The sequence below is a fragment of the Corvus kubaryi genome, unplaced genomic scaffold (assembly GCF_017639235.1).
Source record: "Corvus kubaryi isolate FWS band 111438036 unplaced genomic scaffold, C.kubaryi_AGA036_p1.0 133, whole genome shotgun sequence".
Taxonomy (NCBI): Eukaryota; Metazoa; Chordata; class Aves; order Passeriformes; family Corvidae; genus Corvus; species Corvus kubaryi.
This window is the reverse complement of record NW_024580667.1, coordinates 22,119,747-22,133,798: the sequence shown is the minus strand read 5'-3', so window position 1 is coordinate 22,133,798 and position 14,052 is coordinate 22,119,747.

Genomic DNA, 14,052 nt, shown 5'->3' with positions numbered 1-14,052 from the left:
ATTAGCATGTTTTCAAGGTGGAAATACCATCGAACAAGTTCAAATGATAGAGATGGAAAATGACTAAAAAGACACAGGACATGCAAACAAAGATGATTCCAATTTTAGTGTTTAAGGGTTAAATGGGGTGTGTGCTGTAGACAGGAAAAACAAAGTTCACCAAAATCATGTCTCCCATGGGCTTGGTTCCTGTGATTGCTGTGGAGTGATCCCTGATCCATACTGGAGTGAAATCAGAGGGAAGCTATGACTTCTGTAACATGCAAGGTATTAAAATCAACAGGGGAAATCTAATTGTTTGTGTTGATCTTCTCATTTAATTTTGGAGCAGTAGACAGTAATGGAATTGTTTTCTCAGTGTGGTGGGGTTTTTCTTGGGAGGGGGGTGGGGGTGTTTAGGTCTTAGATTTGTTTCCCATTTCAGTAGGATCTGAAGTCCAAACCACACCATCCAAGTGCAGAATATACATTACAAGACCAAAGTGCAAAACAGTTTTTCAAGTGGCTTATGAGTAGAAAGCGTGGGGTGAAGATTAGGTTATCCCACTGCAATGCAATCGAGTTGTTTGACGACATCATGAAAGTTGAAGGTATTGCTTTAAAAGGGTGCATGGCTTAGCATCAGGCTTATCTTCAAAGAGACTGAGGCAAACTAACACTGCTCATTGAAGAATGAAGTGTTTAGAGACTGGCATCATTGTCATGAACCCACCAGAACGCCATATGGCTTTAAGAAATCAGTTTCTTTCTGAGTATCCAAGCACATGTACTAAAAGATCAGATTTTTATGGCAGTGGCAGAAATGGTTGCACATACTTTGTATACATTTAACATCATGTATTTGTATTTCCTGGGGGAGGTGACAATATATTTTCCATTTGATGCCCCAGCAGTATATGCAAAAAGAGGGTATATATTTTCTTCTCTTTACTCTGTAGATGTTCCAGTGCTGGAGAAGTTCCGTCTCAAATCATTGGGGTGAGTAGATCACAGTGAGGCATAGCTTGCTGAGACACCGACTGCTATGAAACTCTCCAAACCTTTCAGCTCCTCTTCCAGTGAAGATGATTCACTTTTGCTGTTTTACCAGGACTGCCCCTGGGTCACTCGGGTGTTAGATTGTTTTTCTGTTACATTAGGTCCAGCCGTGCTGTCAGTTTGCTGCCTTATGCTTCACCAAAGTGTCCTGATGCTCTGATTGTTACCACTGCAGAAATCCTGGGCTTTTGGCTGGGATAGACATCTCATATCCTTTGTGAGAAAACCTGGAGGAAGGAGAGAGGATGGTTTTGTCTGGAGCCCTCTCCTCGTAGGCAATATGGATATGAGCCAATCTGAGCTGGGAGTCATGGACTCACACCCTGTTTCAGCTATCAAAAGCTGTTCATGTGCATTGAAACAGTGCAATCAACTGGCTATTAAAAACTATTAAGAAACAGCCTGAGGTCCCTGGTAAGTCCTTTGGATTTCAGTATTTGTAGGGCTCCAGGATACTTAGACACAAAATTGTCATTGAAATGAACATAAGCTCTGCATCTAAATCCCCGGACTTAAATATCCTTGAGCTGAAGATGTGAGATATCTGGCTTAATTTCCTCAAGCCTCCACTGAACCCTGGATACACTGGTTACTACAGCACACAGGAACATCACAGAGAAATTATGAGAACAAACTTGCTAATACTTTTAAAGAGACAGAAAGAGGCAACCAATGTACTCAAGATTATCATTACTATTTACCACCATGACACTCACTGGCTGGGAAAGCAGGAGATAATATTTAGAAAAATCTGAGGAATATGGTCTTGTTTGAAAATATCTCTGCTACTAATGTGATGACTGTCTAGTGCAGTTGTGGTTGCTGGGAATTCACACACTGATTTTATGGAGAGATAAAAGAGTGGAGTTTATATGGAATAAACCCCTTTTGAATAAAACAATCTGCATAAATGCTTTAAGAAAGCCTATAATTATGATAAAAATGTTTCTCAGAGTTAAAATTATGAAGCAATCAAAATTTATAAACAGTCTCATCGACTTTTAATCATACTTTCTCATATACAAACTGTAGAAAACATATAGTAGCAATATATAACAATACATATTTTATTTTTGGTAATTTAGGGTGCCATGCCATGCTCTTTAATCAGTCCGGAGGGACTTGATTTATGGCACGGTACAGTGTCAGCTTGTCTTGTCAAGCTCTACAGTACTATCCTTAAATGTCAAAAACACATAAAGTCCTCTAGTTTTATATACACTTAGCTGAGGTTTTATCCTGCTGGCAGCTAAACACCTCTGGAGATGTGTTGTGCCCTCTCTGGGCTAGATTCAAAATTTTCTTTGGTCATATTCCCACCAAGAACCTCTGGATCAGGGCCTCTACTCTGACTGCCTGCTCTGAAGGTGTTCACTCAGCATAACACAGGATCCTACCCACATCTTCCCTGAAATTCCCTTGCAGACATTGTTCTTCATTTATCATTCATTAAGGAGAATGCTCAAATTATATGCATCATGTAGGACTTGGATGGCAAGAGATATTCAAAAGAAAGAATATTTCTAATGGGAACCCTGCCAACTTGAATGGTAGCCTACCATGTCTATATCCATTGTTTCCTTCGAACTGAACTAGCTGACCACATTCAGGATGCATCCTCATAGTAACAAGTTTCCCTTGGCAAACAGTAAAATTCACTGGTATTACTGTGTCATGAAAAATATTATCACAAATGTGATCAGATAGGTCAAATTAATGAAATATTTGCTTCAAGAAATACATGTTTTTAATGCAATATTACTAGATTCTTTTTTGAAACAGAATAGCATGCAGAGTATTCCACCTGAATTTCTTATGAAAATGAGATTTTCTGTTGAATTGACTGACACAGATATTATTGATAGGTTAACTGTCCAACTCGTCTTAATTATCAGAGTGAACAGCCTTTTCTGCTAAAACATTGATTCAACTGCTGCTTTCAGCTAGACATATTAATAAGGAACAACTGCCCTGAGTTTCACAAGGTGTACACCTTCCTAATGGAGTGTGAAATCATGTCCATAAATACACTCTTTCAGTGTTTTCAAGGGGTGACACCCTTCCAGGATTTCCTATTGATTCCATTTGTCTTCAGGACCTTGTGACCTCACTCCCATTTCACTGACCAAAAGCCTGAAACAAAAGTTGCCAAGTGGACTACTGGTGAGGAGAAAGACTGGAGAAGTCTCCTTCCACAGTCTGTGGGGCAAGACTCTAGGGGATGTTCATCGTCTTAGTCTGTGGAGAGATACGAATACTTTGCAGCTTTTCCAAAGAAATCATGCTGTATTTTATATGAGTTCTGCAGGGAACATGTTTTTGGCCTGGGAGAGTGAAACCTCAGCTTGATCCTCAGCTAGATGATTTAGATGGCAGTTTTTGAAGGACAGAGAAGCATCATGCCTGCAGCTTGATATGCATTCTCTGATAGCTTTTGACTATCAAGCAATGGCATTCTTGGATGCACTTGCCATGCTCCTGCCCATGCCCCAAATCCAACTTCCTTTTTCAGCCAAAAAAAAAAGAGCATTGTCCTTTTGGGACTTTATGATTGTGGGAGAGAAAGGCAAATCTTGTTTTTTCTTCTTTTTATGGACCAGTTTTCTGACACTGGCCCTATTAGGTGTTTGCCTACAGAAGGATGGGTAGAAGTTATTTTCTGTGTGTAATACACTTCATTTAAAAGACTTCCTTGCCATGAAATCTCTGTATTTAGCAGTCTTTAATCACTAAATATAAACATCAAGTCTCACTTTGTGTCTATATGTGGGCCTAAAAATATTGTTCTGTTTCCAGCTGAGACAGATGAATGTCATGAATGCACTGTGTAGGATGGACGGCAAAAATACTGCAGCAAAACCTAAACAAACCTAAAGCATGAAACCAAACGTTTTGTACACTTACATTAAAATTATATTGAAAATTGGGAGCATGAACTACAAAACTAGGCTTCTTTCTGTTTTACAAACTGCAACATCTGTTAAGAAAAACTAAAGCATAATTGCAAGTTGAAATTTCCTGCCTATTCTTACATTGACATTTGTGTTTTTCTCTTATCATCTCCCACATGTTAATGCAGCAGCTTCCTAACCCTCTTGTTATATATCACATTCAATGTAACAGTTGAGCAAATTCTCCAAATGTGTTGCTGTTCACTTTCACAAACATGGAAAGCAATTTGGTGTGTCCTTTTAATGAGTCATTTTCATGCAAGGAGGAAAATAGTGGTTGGGGAAGTTCCTAAAGCATTCTGCTCATTGATTTTAAGATTCCCTTTTGAATCTATGTTGCTTAAAACCCAGATTGTTTTGTCAGAAGAGTTATTCAAACCATCTTTTCTTCTAACTCAGAAGTATGAAGAATTCCAGCTTCCTTTTACTCCTTTGCAGGGGCTGCAATTTTGTCACTGACAATGAAGTGAAATTCAAGGTTTAGTTTAAAAAGTTTTTAACACTTGTGTTGCTAATGGTAACTCTGAAGTGTTAGAAGGATGCAAAACCACCTGTGCATGGTAGGGCAAGGGAAGTGCAGATGGAAGTCTTGTAGGGCAGAAGCTCTCTTCATCCAAAGCAGGCATTGACTTTAAACCATAATAGTGACAATATAAATGTAATTTTTTAAGCTTGGCTCCTGTGCTATCATTTCTGTGGTGTTTCTTATGAACACACAAACCTGCTTATCTTGCTTGAATTCTGAGCTCAACAAAGGGTGGCGTGCTTGAGAAGAAAACTAATGGCAACGGATAGTTTCTTTACAGGAACAAGGAACCTGGGACCCCACAAAAAAACTCTGCGAAGAACAGATGGGCCAGACCTCCTACACTGGTCACTGAAGCAACTAAAGTGGTCATCATAACCCTGCCTATGGTCACGTGCTCTTGCTCTAGCATTCCTTTGGGGTTTCACTTAACTGCCCAGACGGAGAGATGGCACATACTGAGCTTTCAGGCACTAATAAAGGAGTGCCGAACTTTTGGCTACAGTGGGCCATATGAGCTGTGTCACATCAAAGAATGTAGATGTGCTTTCCTACCCCTTTGCTTTGGCAAGACAACTCAGATGTGGCCTAGCTCCATGCCAGGGGTAGATCATCCAATCCCTGCGTTCAGCTTTCTTTTCAGATGCACTGGCAAAGAGTTGTAGCGTGTATGGCAGTGAGATCCCTCATCTAAAGCACTGAGATTCATGACTACTGGGTGAGCACCCTACAACAAAGGATACAGCTCCAGTCACTTAAAGAGGTGGGAGAATGGGCAACAAAAAAGCATAAAGGAAGGTGGTCCCTGTAGCCTTTTGCATTCCCACATGTATGTGGCATTTAGCAGGGGCTGCAGGCAGTGTGCGTGTACAAGGGATGAACTTTTGGTCATGTTGTCAGGGCAGCAGGGGTGTGCACTGGGGCACTGTGGAAAGAGTTACAGGACACAGACTGCCAGAACAACTCATCCAGTTCCCTCCCTGGGGCAAGCTGGTGGGTCACAGGGAATAGGCTAAAGGATTGAATGAATGTTTTCCTTGATTTGGCTTGCTGGATACATGCAAAGCACTTTGGTGCAACTTGTGACTACAACTCAGTCTTGCAAAAGTAAATTTTGTTGGAATAAGGGACCATTAGAAAGCAAATTCTCTAGGATTCATGTGAGTCCATTTAAAAGTAAAATCATAGCTCATTTTTTTTTTAAACTAAAGAAGAGTCTTCTAAAACCAAGAATTGACCATAATTTAGTTGAAATGTAGGTGAAATAGGTAGGTGAAGCTACTAGTGAACAGAATTTGTAGTGTGCAGGCTCTATAAATTATGTTCAATATATTTTCCAGACTACAAAAATAAAATGACAATTATTTATTAAAAATCCTACTTCACTACAAAAGTTTAAAGTTACTTTTTGGGCACAATGACATTGGCCATACTTAGAGTCTGTATATTAGAATGATAGAGGTCGTTGTGAAATTGTAAAAGCCTTACCAAAGAGTGAAACCACTGCATACATGCTGAACTACCTAACCCAGCCATGAATTGTCTAAACAAAATAATTTGATACTGGCTGTTGTCCACATTTTAATTAGCAAGTACAGAGGCTGTTGCATAATCCTATTTAATGTCTATGCTTGATACCTCCCGAATAGCTCAGTGATTAAATTCATACCTTAGCGCGGCTAACTGCATTAGCTGAAAGAAAACTGCTAACACTAAGATTCACTTTCTGACATAAATCTAATGCAAGCACGTCTCCTTCATCGGCTTAACAGACAAAATGCTCTTTTAATTTATAGTCTGTTGGTTGCAAAGATGCCCTGAGGTATTTTGTACAAATGCATATTGATGTCTTCTGCAAGTTTTTCCTCCCCAGCAGAGCTTCCTTGCGACAGAGATCACAGTGGCCCCATTAGATAATCACCACCCTCGATGACATCCAGCCTAATCAGGCAGTTGATCACAGAAATCACAGATAACCCTTTCTGTGCAATGGGCTGCCTTGGCCAGGTTTCTCCCAGGGGCAGATTTATGGGAGGGGAAGGGAGGGCAGGTGTGGAATTTGCAGCCCACCTGTCAGAGTGCTGGGCCCCAAGGTGCAGCGAGGGCTGTGCTCCTGCTCCCCATTGCTGCTGCTGCTGCCTCACACTGCTGTCTGCCACAAAGCTCTCCAGTCCTGTTAATTGTGGGGGCTAACAAGCTACTCACATACCGTGTGCAACACAAATCACACTAGCTAAATTCTCATCATTTAAGATTTTTGGAGTCACAAACAGTGACAGTTCTACCTTGCCTACCTACTGGTAACCTTTTTTTTTTCTGTGCTTTTTTTTTCCCCCCTCCACACAACCCTGCTATTTTAATTGATGTTATGAGAAACAAGAGACAGCGCTGGCATCTCACTGCTGCTTTCTTATTTGAGTCTTAATGTTCAACTAATATTTTGTTTGGTGTTCATGTAAAAGGGTAGAGCTTTAAGTGTTTGCTTTGCCACATTAGGACATATATTTTAACATGCTTAACTGTTTCTTCACATGAGAAAAAGAACTTGCCAGTTGATCAACAGGGGCATGAGTCCCTGTTGGTAGAGAACTTACGTGCATTTACTTAGACAAATAAAAATTTACATAAAAATAACCTTTAAATGTTTCAAATGCAGAAATGAGCATGATAAAAAATTTTAAATGATTAAACAAGATTTTTATCTCAGCTCAGTTTGTCTCTTTAAAAAACAAATCCAAAACTACCATAAATAAAACTAATTATGTTATGTTTTATCTTATCTCTCCCAAAATATATTTTATTACAAAAGTCTAGAACATGTGTTGTGCAGCTTTCTGTGCATTTTAAAAACTATTTAAAAAAATTTTAAAGCGAGGGTACATATTTCTGTTTATTGAAATATTTATTGGATGACAGAATGTACAGCTCTCAGTGAGATGGTACATATGATTTTAAAAGAAAATGGCTTGTGGTGGGTTTGTCTTAAAACCAAAGGGTTTCTTTCTGTGGCTGGCATAAAGTTACAAAAAGCCACACTGGCATTTTTCAGGAACAAGGGACAATATTCTATCTCTTGTCAGTGGTAGAAGTAGAGATATGTAATTTTATGCTTGATTTTTCTAAGGAAGTTAGTTTTGTGACTGTACTATGGCTTAGTAATGAAAGGAAGCATCAACATAAATTTGTAACAACATTGACATTGTTTGCTGAGCCAAGACCACAAACAAACTCACCAAAGGTTTTATGCTGTTAATCCATAAATTCAGGAAAGCTGAACTGAACTTCCAACAAGACCAAGAGGTATTCTTCATGTCTTCAAGACATTACCTCTGCATTAAATACCACCCCTGGCTATACCTGTAAAATGCTGCTTCCAGTGTTGCCTGGACAGTGTCATTTGTCCAGGGGGCAAAGAAAAACACAACTTAAGACCAAATTGTGGACAGGTACTGAGATGGACATCCCAGAAGAAGAGCTATTTCCCAAATCCTGAAATGGTTTTCATGGTGCTGATTTATCAGTCTTTTTTTTTCCCAGAACTCCTGCTGGATGCAAAACAGAGTTCAATGGGAGAAAACAATGGCATGAGTGGATGATGTGGAGTATACTTGAATATATCTAGAATTAAGATAATGTTCTCTTGAGGAGAAGGTGAAAGCCAGTACTAGAGACAGTGTAATATACTATTGGTCCACAAGAAGTTTTTTAGATATTTTTTGTTTGTTTTGTTTTTATGCACTTCTCTTTGGGTGCTTTATTGCAGACAAACTCCATGAAGAAATTTATAAAGATTCCCCTTATTCCATCTATGTCCAACAAGTACCAGAAAAAAATACAAAAGCATGCAAGAATACTAGATTAATTACAGGGAACACTGTGCTTGTTCATGATTTTCATGATATTTATTTAAAGACACCAAAATAAGTGAGAAGGATCTTTGAGTTTTATTTTTCTGAAGCCTCGTGATAACAAAAAGTTTGTGATTCCTTTGAGGAGCCAGAAGTGGCTGATATCCAGTACTGAGAAAGGAATCTTACTCAAAATAGGGTAATTCTTAATCTCTATTTCTACTTCTTCTGTTTCTCTCTACATTCCCAAAGACAATTTATGTGTTAAGCTCTGCTACTCAAAGTGAAACCAGGTATTGCTTAAAGACATGGGAGTACACGGAGAATCTTTAGGAACTGAGAGACCCTCAAACTCCATGACTTTTTATTTTTGTTAGCCTGGCTTGGAAATAAAGCTAAAAAGTTATCTTATGAAAATCAGTGGCATATCTTATACAACACAGAAAGCAAAACCACAGTTCAAGTAAGGAATGGAATAACTTCAATTATGTTTGGTTTGGCTGTACTCAGAAAATCTCACTTATACAAATGTGTTTTAAAGTTAATTACCTACTATAATTCCAATCTAAATATATTAAAGGGACTCCTTTCTCATTCTTAGTCTCCTGTGAAGTCATTCGAGTGTCCAAGTGATTGAACTCTAGCATAAAACTGTTGACATTAAAATAGGATGTAATAAAGAGAGCCAGTTAATTGCTAGAAGGTCAATGAAGAGAAAAGGACTTTGCTCAGTTTAACAGTAGCACAGCAAGCAACACTAGGAAGTGAAATAGCTGCCAAAGAACGGACATATGGGTGACCTGCACTGAAGAAAATGAAAAATGACATACCATTTTCTTATTCTCGGGTAATTGAAGTTGCAGATGGTTCTGTGATTGACAATTCATACAGACAAACTGAGTGAGATGTACCTTGCCAAAAGTCTGTGTTCTCAAAGTCTGTATCTGAGCTGGTGATCTGAACACCTTGTAAAGTCAGTGGAAACAAATGGTTTCTTACCAAAGTACATGTCTAAAATGTAGTTCTCTAGAACTACATGTATTTTTCTTCACTGGAAATTAAGACCTGGAGGTGACAAGTTCAGATGTGAACATCTAAAACTAGATGATAGAAATCCTACCACAGGCATGTCTGATCCCAGAAGACCATTAGCAGTATAGGTGGGACACGGGAAGACCAGGGAGTAACAGCCTTGGACACCTACCAACTGCTGCCACACCAGATCTTCAGTGGGGAACTTCAAGACAGTCCAGTGACACTACATAACCTTAGCAATTGTGCCAGTTCTTGGTTTTATAGAATATATCCAGACTATACACTGTGGTTCCGAACTTAGAAAGAAGATCCCTGTTTCACGATTCTGTTTCTAGATCAAACTTTCTGTATGAAGTACTAAATTGGCAGTTTGCATCAAAGTAGTCTTGACAGGAGAAATCCTCAGGAAGCAATATATGCTCTTACACTGGTTAGTGATGCATGAAGCAGCTGGAGCAGGACCACAAATCTTTAATCCTAAGAAGCCTTAGTCTTGCTTTTACCATTGACTCAAAAATATACACTGAGATGAAGACATTGTCTGTAGATAGGGCTGGTCACAGGCTTCCTTGAAGACAAATCTACTTCACAGATTCCCAAACATCTTCAGTTGTTTTCAAGTTAGGCTTTGGAGGTGTTTATTTAGAAGTTGATATGTCCTGCTGATTTTACTGCACTTCCTTTGAACTGGGGAATGAACTCTAATACTGTGCTTTGCAATCTGCATTATCACCAAAATATTTTTACACTGTGATTTTCAGCAGTTGGGATATTTGAAAGGTTAATGCTTTGCACTCACAATTCCATCTTGGGCACCAGCCTGCTTTCCCAGGCTATAGCCGTTAACAAACAGGTAGCTGAAAGTGCAAGTGTTCAGATGTATATTCACTTACCTATACTGTGATCATGAAGTTGAAAAGGCTCTTTCACAAGTACAAAATAGAAGGTTAGGCCTCTCTTCAGCTGAACAACATATTCTCCTCCCTTCAGCATCTTGTTCCCCATCAAACCACCAACATGCACAAAGACTTGTTCTCCACTGTGCTGTAAAACCCAACTCTTACCTTTTTTCTATCAATTCTCTGGTGCTATCTTGGGGTAAGAATACTTCTTATTCTTTATTTTCTCTAGTGAACAAATGCTTAAAAATGTCATAATTTTGTATGTTGGCAGTTGTGTCAGTTTGTGTAGGTAAAATTCCCCCTTCCCTGCTTCTACTTAAGCACACAGAATCTGGCATGTCTTGTCTATGTTATGGTATCTTAATTATATATCATCATAGAAGACATCTAAGAATTACAGCCCAGCTTTTGATTATTTGTTTCATCTAGCTTGTTTACTGTTTAACTCAGTTAATTTATTACCTTTATCATATACTAATGCTGTGGCATGATCAAATGTCACAGAATGGTTATAATGCTGTTGCAAGTTTAACCAGACTGAGAAAATACTGTTGATACAGGCATTGAAATTCTTCCAATCAAGTCTAAGAAATTTGAACTAATTTGACACTCTCTTTGGGGCAAAACAGCTTTAAAAAAGTCTTCTGTGTAAAAACTACTGGTTTGTATCTCTTATTGATATACTGAATTTACTCTTTAATTTACTGAATCTTCACACACTAGGTATTTATTTCCACATGGTCTAAAAGTCTTGGCTTTGTAAAAAGTCCCTGAAAGGTCAGCAAGGCTTCTGCATGACACACTCCTTGTAAAACCAGGGTTCTCAATTTGCTGATCCTAAAGATCCCTTTTTTCCCATGGTGAAAGAGGACCACAGGCATACACAAGAAACAAGTCCACTTCAAAGGACAGAGAGAAGAAAGCAAGAGCTTCTATCTTAAAATGGACTTTCCAAGAAAGTGTCCTGCTAAAGATGAGTTTTTAAAATAGGGGTTTTAATAGAAATATCAGTACTTCTGTGACTGTGCAGGCTATGTATCTCAGTTAATGTCTAGATTTATAGACAGAGCAGATATCTGTGCTCTTAGATATAGAATGAAACTAATGACAGAGAGGAATACAAGGATCTAGGAGTTATGCTTATATTATCATACACTGATGCTGCAGGCCTTCAGGCAGTTTTTTCTGACAGTTCTTTGCAAAGGACCATATAATGGGATGACAAGGACAGAAGTCAAAATCCTCACTTAAAGAGTGAATGTGGTAGAAAGAGAACAGAACTTTATTGTAAGGTATTCGGGCTTCTTTTTAAAAGAGAACACCTGTACAGAAAGGTTATATTTTTGCCTAACAAAAATGAAACCAGATTACTGGCTTGGAAGACTAATTACTATGTGTGCTTACTTAAACCAGGAGTGGGAAGAAACAGGTGCTGAGAAGCACTGAGGTTCTATTAAGACATCTGCTTGACATTCAAAGTTAGCAGCATTTTTTAGAATGGGTAACACCCAAGGATAGAAGCTGTAACAATTACAGATAGACTGAGGAATTCAAAAGTAACCCTCTAAAACTCATACAACAACTAAAGAACATGTGATGGAGATAAGATCATAGGGGGAAGGTTGTATAAAAATGATAATATCAAATAAAAGCACTAAATAAACACTGGTATGTAGAGAAAGATAAAATTCATGTAAATGTCCATGCACCATTACAGGAGGCCTAAAACCAAAAACCAATTTGCCAGGCATTGGAGAATCTATAATCTGTATTGCTGGAGCATGATGGAGTCACAAAACAATGGGACATTTTTTGTCACACACGTAGCCATATGGAGAGAACAGACTGTGATAGAACTGGTGTGGGAGTGACTTTGCACCTGGAAAAAATCCATAGGTAACATTAAGCCAAACTTTATGTATAGGAAAGATCATGTGGCAGATCTTGCCTCAATACAGACCTCTGCCTTCAGAACCACTGTGTGGAAGCCAGCCAGAGAAAGACTTAGGAGTAAGTCCTGACACCAATGAGCACATGAGTGGCTTTAGGATTTTACTGCCTTTACAGGGATCCTGAGGCTGCTGGCATAACCCTACCTGCTCTCTGACTTCTGAACCTGCAAGAGCAGCCCTTTTTGCAGTAGGAGAAGGCTCTCAGTTCTTCACAGCATCCTCCCTGCCTGAGCGCATCTGGCCAGGCACAGCCCTGCTGGCGTCCCCATGATGGGAGTGGAGCAGCTGTAGGTATGGAACCCTGGCAGGAGGTCCAATGCCAGGACAGTTTAGGACAGAGTGGGAAGAGACATCGAATTTTATGGGATTGGGAGAGCAAAGCCTATTCACAGAGATGCCAGAGGCAATGACACCTAAGTACCATAAAGAAAACAGCAGAAAGCAACTACAGTGTTTAATGGCAACAGTGACAACAATCATCATAAAGATGAAAGCACAGTCTGAGTTAGCACACAAGCTACTAAATTATTGATAATTTGAGCATACCTTTTTGGAATAGCTACTCTTAGAGAGAGAAAGTCGCTTTCTGATTTGATCCTAGCAGTTAAAATGTAAACTTTTCATCTCTCTGCACAGAAGGTGATATGTTAATTACTATACAGGAAACAGGAAACAAGACCTGCTAACTGAAATTAAACATTCCCATTACACGCTGGCACAAAAAAAACAATCGGAAGGGAAGCTGCCAGAATCTATAGGCTAAGTCATCCCTACCAGTAAGAAAGAGCTCTCAAATGAGGCAAAAGCTGTGGGAGAAGTTCCCTATTTAGAATTGTGTTCAGCTGGTGCTTCTGCTGTTTCTCTGACATTTCTGGCAAGGCTGGTAGATTTAACTCAGAGTTATTAATGTAAATAATTGTTTGAACTCACATTTAAATTAGATAGTACAGAAGGGAAGACATTAGCCCTAGTTTTTTGTCATCATGGTTTTGAAGGTTTTTAAAAGTAACATAGAAGAAGGAGCTGGTTTAAGGCAAATCTAAGAGAGCGTCTGTGTTTTCTTTACCCGTAACAAGAGCTATGTTATAGATTAAGTAATACATCCTTGCCTCTTCCCTAGTACTTCCTCTCCAGTCTACTTATTTTTGGAGTAAAGTCAACTAATTCAGTGAAATGAACAGGGAAACACCCTTGCCAGGGCTCTTGAACTTACCAGCAAAAAAAGATACTTCAAGAACTGGAAGGGTTTTGGGGAAAATACACAGTCAGTCTAAATGTTACAAAGATATACATCACCCTAGGAAAATTCCCAAAGGCAACAGAGATGAAAAAGCCTCAAATTTTGTGTTCAGACAGTAGTAAAAGTGCTGGTACACGGCAGACTACCTGCAGGGAGATGGTGGCTGTGTTGTAACCTGCTCCTCCAGAAGCTTCCCTGGGCCTATTAAGGGGTGTATAATTTACTCTGGATCACTGTGGTTATGAAGGATGGTGATGAATATGCGGAGACCATCAGAGAACTCAGGTTATGTGACCTTTATTAGATTTTCACTAACAAGTTAACATCCCCTTAGAATGAGAAAGGTGAAAAACACTGCACAGAGATATAGAAAGGCTGATGAGTCATTTCAGTGACATTATTACTGAAGCCTTTTCCAAACAAAAATGGCAAGTGTTCACACTGTCTCTGCTAGTTTGCTGAAACTCTCATCGTCATCAGCCACCATTTCCCCTGCAATTCTTACTGCTCTGTTATTTAGAAAAATGAAAAATAGTGCTACACAGCCATATTTTCCCTTC